This window comes from Suricata suricatta, chromosome 9 (genome assembly GCF_006229205.1).
Source record: "Suricata suricatta isolate VVHF042 chromosome 9, meerkat_22Aug2017_6uvM2_HiC, whole genome shotgun sequence".
In the NCBI taxonomy this organism is placed as follows: Eukaryota; Metazoa; Chordata; class Mammalia; order Carnivora; family Herpestidae; genus Suricata; species Suricata suricatta.
The window spans coordinates 76,540,581-76,556,170 of record NC_043708.1 but is presented as its reverse complement, the minus strand read 5'-3'; the positions used below and the strand labels follow the sequence as shown (position 1 = coordinate 76,556,170).

At 42.8% G+C, this 15,590-nt stretch overlaps 1 long non-coding RNA gene across 2 annotated transcripts in view; it reads right to left on the bottom strand.

Moving 5' to 3' along the window:
• Positions 1 to 15,590, bottom strand: part of LOC115302746 — a 60,817-nt gene that overhangs the window by 18,355 nt on the left and 26,872 nt on the right. For both annotated transcript variants that reach the window (XR_003913613.1, XR_003913614.1), the window contains exon 3: positions 5,168 to 5,236. This is a non-coding gene — a long non-coding RNA (uncharacterized LOC115302746). The remainder of the gene's footprint in view (positions 1 to 5,167; positions 5,237 to 15,590) is intronic.

Below are 15,590 nucleotides of genomic sequence, written 5' to 3'. Positions count from 1 at the left end.
AATTTTTAATCAAAGGCCTTCAGCAGCAGCAAAAGATTTGCCAAGTCTCCTATGTGTATATACAGTAAACATTAAACCATATGCTGGAGTATATTTTTGGAAAACCTTATAATATGAATATTAGAAAAATGAAAGCCCAAAAGTGAATGTAAAAATGAGAAAAGTTACCCCCTCATGTATAAAACAAAGTCCCCACACCTAAATATCTCAGATACAAATACTATCCTATGACTTCCAGCAGATATAGGATATGGGAATAAGAGGCTGAATTTATTTTTAAAAAGAAATCAGACAATAGCTTCTCAGGCAGTGCAAAAATTACAAAATGCATAATCAAGAGCAAGAAATTTTAAACTGGAGTTTAATGCACTGGAAATAGTTGGGTCTCAATTTGCGGTGATCTTTTCTGACCATTCAGCTTTCATGATACCATATCCAGTTCTGGGTCAGTGAGCAAACCACCCTCCAGACCACAGCCCCACCCTCACTTGCCAGGATGCCAGTGATGTATGAGGCTGAATCATCATATAATGAAGAATCAAGTACTCAGGCTTTTCTAATTTTCACAGAAAATGAACTTTAATTCAAAACTATGCCTGGCTAATTAAACTTTCCTGTGATCTAATTTGCTCTAATTATTTCCATAAATTGAGATGTAACAGGGGTTATATAAAATTATCGTAACAGAAAATTGAGTTTGAGTCTGAGTTTTAAGCTAAGATGAGGTTTCTGAATCGTTGAAACCTATTGATGAATGTAGATACAATTATACAAAAATCAGAACCGTTCAAAATAAAAGGAAATGAATTAAAAGAAAGAAGCTTTTTTGCTTCCTCCTTGAAAACCTTAGATAAAGTTTCACCCTGACAGTACTCAAGACAGGTTATACCACACATATGAGGCTGAACAAATTAAACAAATACTGATGTAAATCCAGTGAAAAACTGAGTCATCTAAATTCAACACATTGACCATCCAATACCAACTCTAAGCCAAACTACTTCCTACTTCCTAATGGTAAAAAACTAATTATATGCTATAGTAGAAAGCATTAACATTCCCTATCAAATTATATTTGTATATCTCTCTGGTATCAGAATGGCAACTTTTGAAAAAGGCTCCCTACTTCTTTTCTGTCGGCGGTAAGGGAGGGAGAGGACACCTCCCTTCAAGCTATAGAGAAATGGAAATGGCTATCACAAATGCAAACATATTAAACTGAACCAGAGAACTTTACCTAGACTTAGAACCAACTCTCAAAAAAAGATATGAACCGAACGAGTTCACAATCCAAGCTATCAAACCACAAGAGTCTGGACCTTAGCAAACCCTTCATTTTGGCTAACTAGATCACATTCGACCGATGTCCATGTACAGTTTGTAACAACACAGAGCCTGTATGCCACCAGTAGGAATAACTGCAATTCACAGAAGTCTTATGAAATTGCCTGATAAAAGTTTTTAATCAATTAAATAAATACATCAAATTAAACTCATCTATATTTTTAATGTACCTCATTGTAGTTCATTATGGAAGACCCCCATATGTTCTGTATCATTAGGGAGACATTCTCAGTGGTGTGATGATGTAGTGCATACACATGGGGTAAAGTAATACATTTTTCATTTCTTCTGCACATTTCATTACAGGGTGGAGATGCTGCAATTTTTCACTGAAGATTCCATTTTGGTGTGAGAAAGGGGAGATAGGCCTGGAGCCAGCGCTGTGTCCAATTTCCCTAACTTCCTAGTTCAGGAACTGAACGTTTGCTCAGGGTGACTGTTCTTAAACAACCCTCTCCCGTTCAGTACTCAGAAAAGGAAAGAAAGAAGCTGCAGTTCCTGCCTTTTTTTTTTTTCTTTCAAACAAACCAGAGGTGGGTGATTTCTGAGGAAAGTGAATCCACTCATTCTTCTCGGCCATTATGGCCAATATCAACCACAGTTCTAATTCTTTAAAGGAGAATTTCAGTTTATAGAAAATGGGAAATGTGGGACCCCATACTTTTCCAAAGTTAGCTCGCTTGAGTATCTGGGGATGATCCATTAGCATTCACATTTTCTTCTGCTTCACTGGTATAACGACCTTCTTGAGATCCAGAGTAGTCTAGGCCTCCGTAGGGCGATATGAAAGGCTGCGGGCTCACAGCTGCATAATGGCTGTGCCCTGATCCCACGGCTTTTTTTTTTTTTTTTTATGAAAGATTATAAGCCACACAAAGGCACAAAACTTACATGTTTTCCATGTAAGTTTCAGGATCCTATGTTTTATAATTGCTTCTCCATTTAAGGAGCCCGTTTGCCTTCTTTTTTTTCATTTATCCATAGCAGTCAAAGGGCTTCTCCGTTTGAGCGTTGAACTGGCCGTGAACTATCCTCTCCACCCCGCCAACCCCCTGCGCGGCGCACGACTGCAATGCAGCTGCAACACGAGCCGCTCTCGGTCTTCCCTGTGCCCCTACCCCTGACCTGCACAAAAGCCAAGAAGGAAGTCCTTCAAGAAGGAGGTGTGTTGTGACACATCCTTTCATTACAAGACTCCTGCTGAGCAGGGACGGTCCAATGGGCTGAATTAAGAGTTTCTGGGGATCTCTGGGACTGTCTGTTGTAGGCTGATGGAAGAGAACATGTTACATTGTACCCAGCGCCATGCTCGTTTTTCTCTCACCATCTGCAAATATCTGATCTGTAACAAACTTCCCATTTCTAGGTTAGGAAGAGAAGCAGAAAGAAGGAAGAGAAGGGGGCAGACGAGACTCCCTGAGCACGAGTTGGCGGGAGGAAAGGAGATAAAAATAACAGCAAACAAGCCAGCAAGTCCCAGGCATCCGCTAGGTGCCCCTTTAATAATAAGACAGGGAGACCATGATGCCACACAGTCGCTGTGTTCTGTCAAGCGTCACCTCCTTGCCGGACATTAAGCTGGAGTCTACCAAGGCCACAGCGGACCCAGTTCCATCTGGACTCTTCAAGCTGAACGCTTGCAGGCCAGGCAGGGCAGAGATGATGCGCCGGCTCTATCTTGTTGTAACAAGAGAGCTGATGAAGAACAAACCCCCGGCCAGCGAGTGAGCGGGCTTCTCTAAATGCCCACTCCGCTGCCGTGTCTTCTTTTCTTTTTTTTTAAGTTACTCATTTTGAGAGAGAGAGAGAGAGAGAGGGAGAAGGGCAGAGAGAGAAAGAGAGAGATGGGGATGGGGGGTGGGGGTAGACAGAGACACCCAAGCAGGCCCCATAGAAACCCAAGCAGGTTCCATATGTAGTGTAGAGCCTAATGCAGGGCTTGAACTCACAAACTGTGAGATCATGACCTGAACCGAAATCAAGAGTCAGCCACTTAACCAACTGAGCCACCCAGGTTCCCCTGTCCCGTTGTCTAAAGTAAATTTCTCTTCAGTGAGGAAAGGGCCCTCCAAGAAAAATCACTACCAAGGCCGAGCTGCAACGCAGGACTCTCTGCCGCCTCCCTGCCACATTCCCTCTCAGTTCTTCAGAAGCTCAAGCATCTACCGTGTGATATTCTGTTCGGAGACAAATCAGGACCCACACACAGCTGTGCACATTATCTGGCAGGCAGATGTTGGGTCGGGGCTGCAGTTGATACAGTTCATGTGCGGAAAGAGAAAGAACAGTCCATTTGTGCTAATTCTCCTTTTTCTTAACGGGCTCACTATTTGAACCAGACCCTCCGCTTGGTTTATCTGTAAAACGTAGTAGATTCAGTTTCTTCTTGATGTTCTCCTGTTTCAGAGAGGAGTTAATCGGGTTAAAGGGTTTGGCCTTTAGCCGAAACCTTTGATTCCAGACTTTAAACAGGAATGCTCTCATTTTCCCCCCTGTCTCCATAACTATGTTCTCCGGGGACTGGGGGCTTGAAGCTGAGATTAGAGGACTACAAGTGCTAACACCTGCTCTTCACTGGTTTTTGCTGGCTTTACAGCAGCGCGGGCGCTCCAACAGTTTGTGCAGTAAAAGATGGAGAAGGGAGCCGTGGCCCTGGCATGGCGTGCCATTTTTTTCTCAGCGGCTTTTCTCATTTTGCTGCCGTCACAGCCACGCTGTGACCGAGCACGGCTGTCCTCTCCCTGGCTTCCACCTCATTACCGACGCCCGCCAGTGTAAGACCAGTGGAGGTGGCCCCAAATGCCTTCCTCATCAGAGGGAGCCCGAAGTGCATGAAGGGGACTTTAAATTATTAAAGTTATTTCTAGATTTTCCTTTTTCAACAGCACACATAAGCCAGGGCGCTGATCGAGAGGGCCTAGTCTCCTGGCCTTATGGAAATAAAATCCCCCACGTGTGAGGGAGGTCTCAGACTTAGGTGAGAAGTGGGTAATGTCTAAAGGGTCACTCCTGAAATAACACCAACAAATGGAAATGGAGCTCAGCTGGGACTCTCCAGTCTAAGAGATTAGGAGAGGTGGGAGAAGGAGGGAAGGAAATGGGAGGTTCTGGAATCTGACACATGGATCCTACTGCCCCCTCCCTGCTCACCACAAAGGATTCCCAAGGCAGAGAGGGGCCCAGTCTCAACGTCCTGCCCCTACTTGGAGCTGCTCCTCCAGAGGGAAGGCAAGTCCCACCACCCCCACGGCAGGGAGGAAGGAAGCACCCACTTCCCCGTCCTGCTCGTCTCTGGCCGTGCAACCTGCATCAAGTTACAAAGCGCCCTCCTTCCAAAGACTTGCAACATTAGCCAGCCTCTCCCAAAGGTCCTAAGCCACCTCTGCTCTCATCCATCTCTTCCCGACCACTGAAACTCAAGCCACCTCTTATCACCTATGCCCTTCTGTTTTCTGGAAGCACAAATCGTGTCCTGTTCTCCAGTTGAGTATTCTGCCCTAAACTGCTGTTTTTTAAAGACATTTCTCACTCCAGGACACTGGCACATGTGTGGCTCGGCCCAGTGACTTGCTGTCTCTCGTATTTCACTTCCAACAAATTGATTCCTCACCTCAGCAAGGGTTCACTCCAGCTCTCTCCTTTTCTGAGTTTTGAAACACACACACACACACACACACACACACACACACACACACCTAAAACAGGGACCCTCACCTGACCCCTTGATGCTGGCCAGGCCAGGAGCATCCACAATGAAGACATTTCTACTACAGGTTTGCGTTCAAAGGTAACATCTCTCTAAAGCCCCACCATCCCGAGATACCTGGGTTAGAGGTGCCACAGATCTTCGGAAGGCAGTCGTTTCTTTCAGCTTCCTTTTCCAGGGCCGACACTGAGGCACGGAAAGAAGAAATCTTGTGCTCAACTTAATGTCTTTCTCTTAAAACATGTATTTTAAAAACTTAAAATTTGCTTTATAGACGTTAAAAACATAAATCTCTAGTCCCTTGGTTCAGAGGTATGAAGCGGGTCTTTCTTTTAAATCTGTCCTAAATTGCCTCTGGATTGTCCTCACCTGGAGGCTGACGGGCAGGTGGGCAAAACCCTCAAGTCAGAGGTCCGCTGCGAGCAGACCTTTCATTTGCACCCATTGTAATCTGGGGAGTCCTGCCTCGCAGAGGCGGAACGCAGGGCTCTGTACACAGGTGACCCCTTTCAAATGGCGGCTGCCGATGGACGCACAGCAAGGGCTGCGGGCAGCCGGGGTCTTCTCGTCGCCAGTGTTTACCACCACAGGGCAGATGATCACTTCCAAACAGATGTCCTATTCGGATGGCTCAGGCAACACAGGGGGTGATTAACCTCTCATCTCTGGGTTCTGAGCCTGATTCAGTGCGCTACTGGGAAGGCACTGGGTGGCCCCGTGTGGCTAGGGCCCTCCCTGAGAGTCCCCAGGTCTCTCAGGCTTGAGGGGCAGGCTGTGATCAGCACCAAACCCAGAGCCAGAACGTTGGGCACCATGGCAGAGAAGGGACAGAACTAGGAATGAAGGTGCCCCACCCGTAGTACCCCCGTTACACCGCTGTGATGAGCATTTTTCCACACAGATCAAATTCACCCAAATTATTAAAGAGCCGAGAAAAAAATTCCCATCACAATTACATGGATGTTCTGTCAACAGCAGTAACAGTAGCAGTTACAGAATAACTACAGATAATTACAATCATTTAATTCAAAGTACCAAGTCACTTCATGCAGAACATGACTCATTTATCATTATTGACCTTAGAAGAAGCAAATTTACTCAAATCAATAAAGGGTCCAAATATCCATTAGAGCAGACAGAGATTGGTTACAAGTGTTGGGTGCTTCTATATACCTGGATTAATAGGGGGAAGTAGATCAGGATGCTTTTGATTAATGAAGAGATTTTTTTTTTTCATTTGAGACAGTTATTTGAAACAGAATTGACCTTAATTTCTCCTTTAATTCATGTTATGGAAAGTCAGTTGTTTTTGTTAAGAAGTTTCATTCCCATTAGTTGCTGAAACATAGTGTAATTACAAAGAGAAGTAATCTATAAGCAGGTAGAGTTCAACTTTGTTTTTAATGGACTCTTCGGAGCTCCCTGAATATTCATGTGGCAGAGACCCACCTGTGGGAATAGACTGGAGTCTGGTGGGAATGTCCAGACATCACTGTGCTTCCCTTTTTAAACTACGTCTGTGAGGGGGGCCTGGGTGGCATGGTCGGTTAACCGCCGGACTCTTGATGTTGGCTCAGGTCATGATCTCACAGTTTGTGAGTTTGAGCCCCTCATGAGGCTCTGCATTGTTGATACAGAGGCTCTTTGGGATTCTGTCTCTCCTCTCACTCTGTCCCTCACCTGCCTGTACTCTCGCTTTCTCTCAAAAGAAATAAATAAGCTTAAAAAATTAAATAAACTACTTCTGTGAGTTTCTTCACACTCAGATAAAATTCAGCCAAGCTATAAAAGACGAGAGGAAAAATAAATTCCCATCACGATTATAGGGAAGTTCTATCAACAATGTTAGCAGTCGCAGCTTCAGAATAGCTACAGATAATTGCAATCTCCTCGTCGTAGAAATGAGAAGGTTTAGGCTGCTTTTGAGAGTCTGGTATTGAAAAATAAAATTGAATGCGGACGGAAATTGAGATAATAGTAAGTCAGTTCAGTCACTGAAACGTCAAGTAGTTCAAACTGATTCCCAGGTGTTTCACAAACATTACCTCACTAATCCTAATGCTGAGGGCTGGTGGGGAGGAAGGAGAGAATTGGAGAGAAAATCCTCCTACCTCAACGAAACACACACACAGATTGGAACATGTCTCACCCAGCATCCCAATCCAAGTCCCCGGCATAGAGAATTCAGGCTTCCGTCATAAGTGGACTAGGCTGTGAAATGCATTAGCATAAAATTAGCTCTCGTGTGAAAATAAAAGGTTATAAGCCTATTTGTTCAGAAATTGCCAAAAATTGCAAGATTTCTTTCATGGCAGAAATTTAAAATGATGAAAATCTGTTGAGTGTCATCCCATAGGGAGGTCTCATCAGTACAATGTCAGATTGTTCTTCCATCCCTGCTCCCAAACTCTTAGTCACACCGTTACACCCTCGCGCCCCAGTTGGCTGAGGAGAGTGGGGGCTGGCTTTTCCAAGGCCATCCGGTCAGTAAAGTTGGCCCCGACATCTGGGTGCACGTGATGGTTACAAGGCTGGCTACAAAGGCCGTCTTCTTCCTGCCCTACCTGGCTGTCTCCAGCAGAGTTCAGGCGGTCCCTATCAGGGCAAGCATTCTGCAAAGAAGTCATCTGGAAGATCTAAATCAACATTCTGAAATGGGTTTTGAATGCTTCCTACCCCCAAGAAGAATAAATGATCTTTCGCACTCCTGTGGGGGTCTCTCAGGATCAGGTGTGGCGTAGCCCCACACTTTACATTGATTAGCTCTTGTAGCCAAGCCAAGTTCCACAGCCCTCTCATTGAATCTGGAGTTTAAAATCCTTACTTGAGGAACTGAGAAAACTCTCCCCAGCTAAAAATCCAGCCTAACAGGAAATCCAGGTACCGGCGGGGAAGGGAATCAGCTGGAATCACTAAAGAAACAATTGCTTCCTTAACGCCATCTGGGGAAGAGAAGCTAGCGTGGAGACTGAGAACATGGAAGGAAGCTCTAAGGAAGAGGGGAAAATGCACAAGAAGCATAAGTCACTGGGACTGAAAATTTGTTCCATTTGTGTCTCTCTGCAGGAAGAAATAAAGAAATGCTGACAAGGCATGCCAGCCTGAATCCCCTGAGCAGTTGGCCTGCTTGACTTCGTGTGGTGGTGGGCCAACCTGTGTGCCTGCCGGCTCACACCACCGGCGCTCTTCAAACACATTCTATAGATCCCGCTAATAAATTCCGTTTGGCTGCAACCCTTTCCCAGTTCCAGGCAGTCGCCTCTGAAGTGTAAGTGCAGCCTGTCTTTAAGCCAGGCTACTGCCACTTACTGGTGATCGGTACCTCTTTGGAAAACTAATCTACGCTGCATTTAAAGGCAGGAAGCAGAGTCTGAATGAAAATGCAGTACCATGGCTGGAGGACACAGCTCTCACACCTTCTGCAGCTCCAGAATAAGTGCTATGTTTTAAAAATATATATGTATGTGTTGGCAACATTGAAAAGGGGGCTAAAAAAACATCCCCCACAGAAGTGAGAGCAGCAGCAAAAGAAACGTTAGCGCCCTGCTGACGGGAACAATAGAGCATATGGACATCACACTGCGCTTGCCAAGCAGACGAGGGCAGGATGATCAAAATGGAGTCAATCTGCTTCTCTAATAGCAGAAGAATCGCCTGCATGAACAGTGTCTCCAAGTGTGCAACGAGGCTCTTTAATTGCCTAAGAAAGGAGAGAGAGGGTTTGGTTCACTTTTTAGCCAAGTGTACTCCTTCCGCCCAGGGGTGGGGAATGGGGGTGGTGTTTTATCTCTGGACACTTTTTGCCGTGAGTCTCAGGCGGCCACCACGGGTAGATCCCCACCCCTGAGTCGTGGCAGTAAAGCAAAACATTGCCTAGCAAGGGCTCTCACCCCAGAAACCAATCCTGACTGTCACTGAGGCAGACATTATTCACCCCACTTCATAGAATGAGGTCTACAGAGCTCAGCTCAGGTTAAGAGACCTCACTGCCCACCCAGCAACTTCCCGGTTCCTGTGTATTTCTTTCCAAATTCAACTAGCATAAAAAAATTTACAAATCTCAAGATCAACTTTTTTCTTTTTTTAGTAAATTTTGCAATTTAGCTACAATGGTGATTGAAAGGGGAAATGCAGAAGGCTTGATGCAGCCCATCACCTTCTCTGAGAACCACCTGGAAACATGGCTGAAGAGCAAATTGCCCAAAGCCATGGTTGATTGGCAATCTAGTATCCTGTTCCCTCCTCACAAGGACTTTCAGCCCCAAAAGCACAAGGCCTTCAGTCTTTTACTCTTTGTGACTAAATAGTGTGTACTAACACAACTCTCATATTTACGTTTAAAGCACAGACCCCTCCTCTGATCTCCAGACTCATGTATTTGTCTATTCAGCATTTCAACTTGGTTGTCATGCAGGCATTTAAAATTTTTCCACAAATGCATTTATACCTCTTACTCCCCACGGCCTCCTCTGTAGTCCAAAGTATGTCCTGGTTCACCTGGGCTTGATTACCATTCTTCCAGCCCTCAGCTCCCTACCATCTATTTTCTAAACCAAAGGTAGAGTATGTTTAAAACACTAATTGTATAACTTTCCTTTCTCACTTAAAATGTTTCAATAATTTCTCATTGCACTTCCACAGGAAGCTAGGCTCCTTTCTGTAACATTTGAAACTCGGGACAACTTCCTGCACCCTCTAATTCCATCTTTTCTGTACAGTTCTCTCCAACATACACAGAGCTGCAGTCACAGTGGCCTCTGTCCAATTCTTTGAGCCTGCAAAATACTCTGTGCCTCAATGCCTGTGGCCAAGTCAGACTGCTCCTCCACTTCTCCTTCCATGGTTCCCTTTTCCTCTTCCCTCTGCTCACTGCTGAAGTCCATTCCCTCAGAACTCCTGTGATAATCCTCTATAAGCAGAGTTTTCTGCATCCCTCCATAATTATTGTCCATCCCTGGACAATCTCCCACATCCTCCCAAAAAGTCCATGAGAGGGGAGAAGAGCCCAATTTGTCTCACTTAACACTGTCAACTCCTTACCTGGGAAATGTCCTATACATAATAGCCACACAGCAAATATGAGCTGAATGAGTGAATGTGCCAAACGAGAAAAGGGAACAAAAATATTGAAAAAGACAAGAAGACAAGAAACAAATGAGGAAAGAATAAAGCAAGAAGGCAAGTAGGCATCAGTATAAGCTTAGATGAGGTTAGGCAGAAACAGAAAATGTTGAGCTAGTATGAGCCAGCTGTGGAAGAAGGAAAAAATCTCAGTGTCAGAGTGTAGTATCCTGAGAGATATAATTTCAACATATCACACACACACACACACACACACACATATATACAGAAACATGTTATCTCTACTGAAAAGCATTCAATATAAATAACGACATTCAGGCAAATATGTGATCATAATGTATTGGTCAAGGCAATGCTTACCACTGTAACAGATAAACCTACAAATTTCAGTAGATTAACAGAGAAAAAGCTTATTTCTCATTCTCATAAGAGTCCTTGTGGGAGTTTCTAGTTGGTTAGATCTCCCTGAAGGATCTATCAGAGACTCAGGCTCTGCCATCTTTAACATGTAGCTCCCAATGTCACCCTGGGGGCTTACTCCATTCCGGCTAACTAGGGAAGAGAAGATGAAGGGTCATCAGTGGGAAGCTTTTATGAGCCAGGCCCAAAAGTGGGGTATATCACTTCTGATTGAATTCCATTGACTGAAACTCAGTTCCATGCCTCACCTAGCTGCAAAGGAGGGCCAGGAAATGGACTTGAGCTTTGCGTCCAGGAAGTAGAGGAAATGGGCCGGTGATCTTTGTCACAATGTTCTCCAACTTTGAAGGATGCCTTTTAAATATTTTGTTTAAGTTGTCAGTAATGTGAAAGGAAATGAGGTTTACAGCATATGACTGGCAACCCTAAAAATAGAATGAGCCCATTTCATACATATTTTGTCACAAAAAATTCTGCAGGTGCCACAGGGCACCTTCCTGGAGGTCCTAGTCAGTCTCCTTTTTTTCACAAGTGAGCTGCAGGAGACATTGAAACATATTCTCTGCTTGAGTCCTTAAAGTGTTAATGTGCAAGGTCTGTGTGCAGAAGGCAGACTGCCACAGATCTCACTGACTTTGGCAGCAACTCAAGGGTTATATTTTTCTCAGGGATGAAATATTCTTGGATAATTGTTCCAACATGTGAGCCCCTCACCCCCCATATTTTTTTTGTAGAAAAGATTTCAGGAAATAGAGACAGACAAAAAAAACCTACTAAGTTACCTAGTCCATCTCTCGAGAATCCAAGCAGATGTATACACTTCAAGATACATCACAGGATAATCCACTTGTAGGTAGGACAGCTAGCCATGGGCCTCCCTGTTGGCCTGCCTTGGTGGTGTGTGACACACAGCCTTACTCACGTGCACACTCCTCATCCCTCTCAAACACAGCCTGAATAAGCTTTCTGGGTGTGCATGTAGTATGGTATGCGGGATACTGGAAAAAGACACCGTGTCCAAAACTAGCTCCCCACCTAGCGTGTGACACTTTTCTAAACCTCTGTTATGAAAGAACACACAATACGAACCTCTTACCTTTGAGTGAGTTAGGTTACCATCCCTCTCCTCCAGGACACCTTGCCAAGATCAAAACATTAATATTTTAAAGGTAAAATAAAGGGGGAAAAGGTTATCATGGAGAATAAAACCCTGTCCAGGATAGAAAGCCAGGGAGGCAGCTCTGGGTACCTGCAACTAGGAAATAACTGTGCAGGAAAGACATTTATGTCATTATCAAATGCTGATGTAGGCATTCAGGTCTTTCACTTATATTAAATTCAATTATGGCAATTCAGTTCTGCAAGATCAATGAAAAACTATATTTTATTCCATTTTAACCTCTGAACAGATTCTTCTAACCAAATCATGGAATGAATCTATTTCAACCATATATATGGGTTTTAGGCCTATGACTCCCTCCTGAAACATATTCTCTTCAAATCCCCCCATTTCACAGATAAGAAACTGAGGCCCAGAGGCAAGAAGATCTCAAGTGTCAGAGCCCAAAACTGAGAAAAAGTGGAATTGTAACTTCCCATTTTCTACATAGTTTATTTATTTCTATTGATGCCACCTAAAATCATATTGCTTCAAAATGAGGTTACTAATGACTAACCCTTCAGATCACCTTTATTGATGTTGCTAGTAAGCCATGTAGCCTACCTTATACTTAAACAGTACAATACAGGTTTTTCGTGTTCAATTTCATCTAGTTAGGGCTGGCCCCTTAGTCTATTGAACAAAATGCCACAAAAGTTTGAGTACCCAGTGTGCACCACTTCTTTGGAGGCTAAGAATTAGAAATAAATGAGATGAGGGGTGCTTGGGTGGCTCAGTCAGTAAGTGTTCAACTCTTGATTCCAGTTCAGGTCATGATCTCAGGGTTGTAAGCTTGAGTCCTGCCTAAGATTCTCTCTCTCCCTCTATCACTTATGCTTGCTCTCTCTCTCTCTCAAGAATAATAATACTAATAAGATAAAATTCCCTGCCGTCAAGTAGCTCCCAGGCTCCCAGGACACTAAATAGTAAATAAAAGAAACCACAAAATGATGAACACTAAGATGGAATGCTTATGGATAATGCTCTGGTAACAAAGATGAGAAAGCATTTAATCTTATTAGGAGGATTAAGTGCATTGAGGAAAGCTATAGAGAGAATATGACATTCAGCTGGGCCTTGAAAGATGAGTAAGAGTCTTTGCTGCTTTCATTTTATGAAAACTTTATATTTTTAAGCATAGTTTAAGGTTCAGAGCAAAATTGAGGGGAAGGTATAGATATTTCCCATATACTCTCTGATTACCTACCCCCATTATCAACATTCCACACCAGAGTAGCACATTTGTTATAACTGATACATTGACACATCATAATCGCCCAGAGTTGATAGTTTGCCATCCATTCTTGGTGTTGTACATTCCACAAATTTAGAAAAATGTATACTGACGTGTATCCACCATTTTTGGTATCATACAGAATATTTTTATTGTCCAAAAAATTCTCTGTGCTCTGCCTATTCATCCCTTCCATCTCACCACCCTTCCTGACCCCTGGCAACCTCTGATCTTTTTACTGTTTATGGTTTTGACTTTTTTCAGAAGGTCATGAAGTTGAGATCATGTATTATGTACCTTTTTTAGATTGGCTTCTTTCACTGAGTAATATGCATTTAAAATTCCAGTATGTTTTATATGCTTTATAGCTTTATAGATCATATTTTTAGTGCTGAATACTATTCCATTGTCTGGATGTATCACAGTTTACTAACCCACTCATCTACTGAAGAACAACTTGGCAACTTGCACGTTTTGACAATTATAAATAAAGATGCTATAAACATTCATGTGCAGGTTTTTTTGTGGATGCAAGTTTTCAACTCATTTGGGTAAATACCAAGGAGCATGATTGTAGAACTGTATTATAAGAGTAAGTAGGAGCAGGTTTTCCCAACACTCGCCCAAATTTGGATTAAAACTATAAACTTTTAGTCAAAAAAAGAGCAGGTAGGAGCTTTCTTTTAGAAGTAGGAAGACCTGCAGAACAAGATTGATTCCTGATTATGAAACCCCCTGAAAAAAGTTATCACGGTGTGAAAAGGCTGGACACCTGAAGGAATTGGGCAGGCTAGAGCATAGGGAACATGGAACATAAAAGAGAAAACTAAAGACTGATGTTCAAGTCTGAGAAACATGGACTCCAAGCTGAAGGTAACAGAGAACCATCAAGAGCTTATAAAGGAAGGGAGTGACAAATCTCCATCTTGCTGATTCTGATTCACTCAAGAAAATATTCATGATTCCTTTCAGACTCTTGTCATCTGCCTGTTTGACAGTGACTTGTATTTTTTGTCCAAGTCATTGATTAAAATGTTGACAGCCCAGCCAAGAGAAAGGTGCCCATTCATCTGGTAATGGAGGTAGGGAAGACATGAGAAATGAAGGACAAGTGTGCCATGCTTTGCACATGAAAGAATGTTTAGTGATAACGTCCTGGTGATGTAAGGTGATGGAGAGTCAGAATCAAGGATAACCTCAAGGTCTTTAGCCTGGGTGAGTGTCAAAATTGTAGATCCAGAAATAGTGAGATTTTGGCAAGAGACAGAAATGCATGGATTTCGGATGGGGACCTATTGAACGTCTGGAGTCAGCAGGACCATAAGATATAAAGGCTCAAACAAAGCCTGTTACTCAAATGAGAGATCATTGCAGAAAATCTAGATTTGGAAGTCACCCACTTGGATGAGTTTCTAAAACCCTGGGAGGGAACAACATTTTGGAGGGGAGCAAAGTTGGAGAGTTGAAAATAATTACTCAACACGATTTATTCTGCTATCATCTATTATATTACTGGATGAGTAGGTAGATGATACAAACAGGTGTATGAATTTCTCTTATCCATCTTTAATGATCCAGGAACATGTAGAGAAGAATATTTGATGAACTGAAGAAAATTTCAGACATTCAAGGATTACCATTCATAGGCTGAGTCTTCTCTGCATAGCTGTGAGTCAAAGAAGTCTAGCTAGACCCAGGCTGTGCTCTATGTCCTGAGCTTAAAATGATGTTCATCTGAAAAATGAATTTCCTCCCTCAAAATGTTTTGCCATCACAGATGGAAAAAACGGTTGACAAAAATACAACCTATAAACACAGGATGCCATTTGTATTTTGTCTGTATTTAATAAGGTATGCTTTTATTATTTACCACAAAGCCAAAGAAACACTAAGATTCTATTATTTTGTCATTGAGCTTTTATTAATCTTTCTTCAGCCCAGCTTTAACACTTGCTTCTGATGGAGAGGAAGGTATTGTGTATATGAACACACAGTGTACTTTATTTTGTTTTGCAAGCAGTTCTCCCCTGAAAAAGCATGATTTTTAAGGATTTGTTCACTGCAGAAAAAATTGCCTAAAACACAATTTCTTCATTTCTTACATATCTCTGTCAGAAAACTCATCTCTCCAATCACTATAAAGTATTAGGAAAAGGCGGATTTGAGTACTGGTTTTTGTAAAATGACCTTACAGTTAAATTAAAATTCTGGTACACAATTATTTTCCACTCAACATTTCTTTACTCCCGGGATCCCCCCACCGGGCATGCCCCCGTGCATAGACACACACTGTCCCCCTGCATCCTCTTCTTTGAGGTTATTAATTTGACGGTGAAGGGCTTTCATTAATATTGTTCTCCTTTAGCAGAGGTCAACTCTGCTCAGAATCACCTTCAAAATAGCTTGACCAGTGACTAAATTTATAATTTTTAAAAATATTGTCAGTCAGCATCGAATGCATTTACCCATTTAAAATGAGTTTTGTTTCGATGCACTTTGCTGCCATCCATGGTAATTGGAAAGTCAGTTTGAGATATCTTCTCATGTGCTTTTTAAAATTGACCAAGGCTGCAGAAGCAGCTTCTTAAACCAAATATAATTAATTTCTATCTGTCCAACCTGATCACTGTAGGCTGACAGTCTCT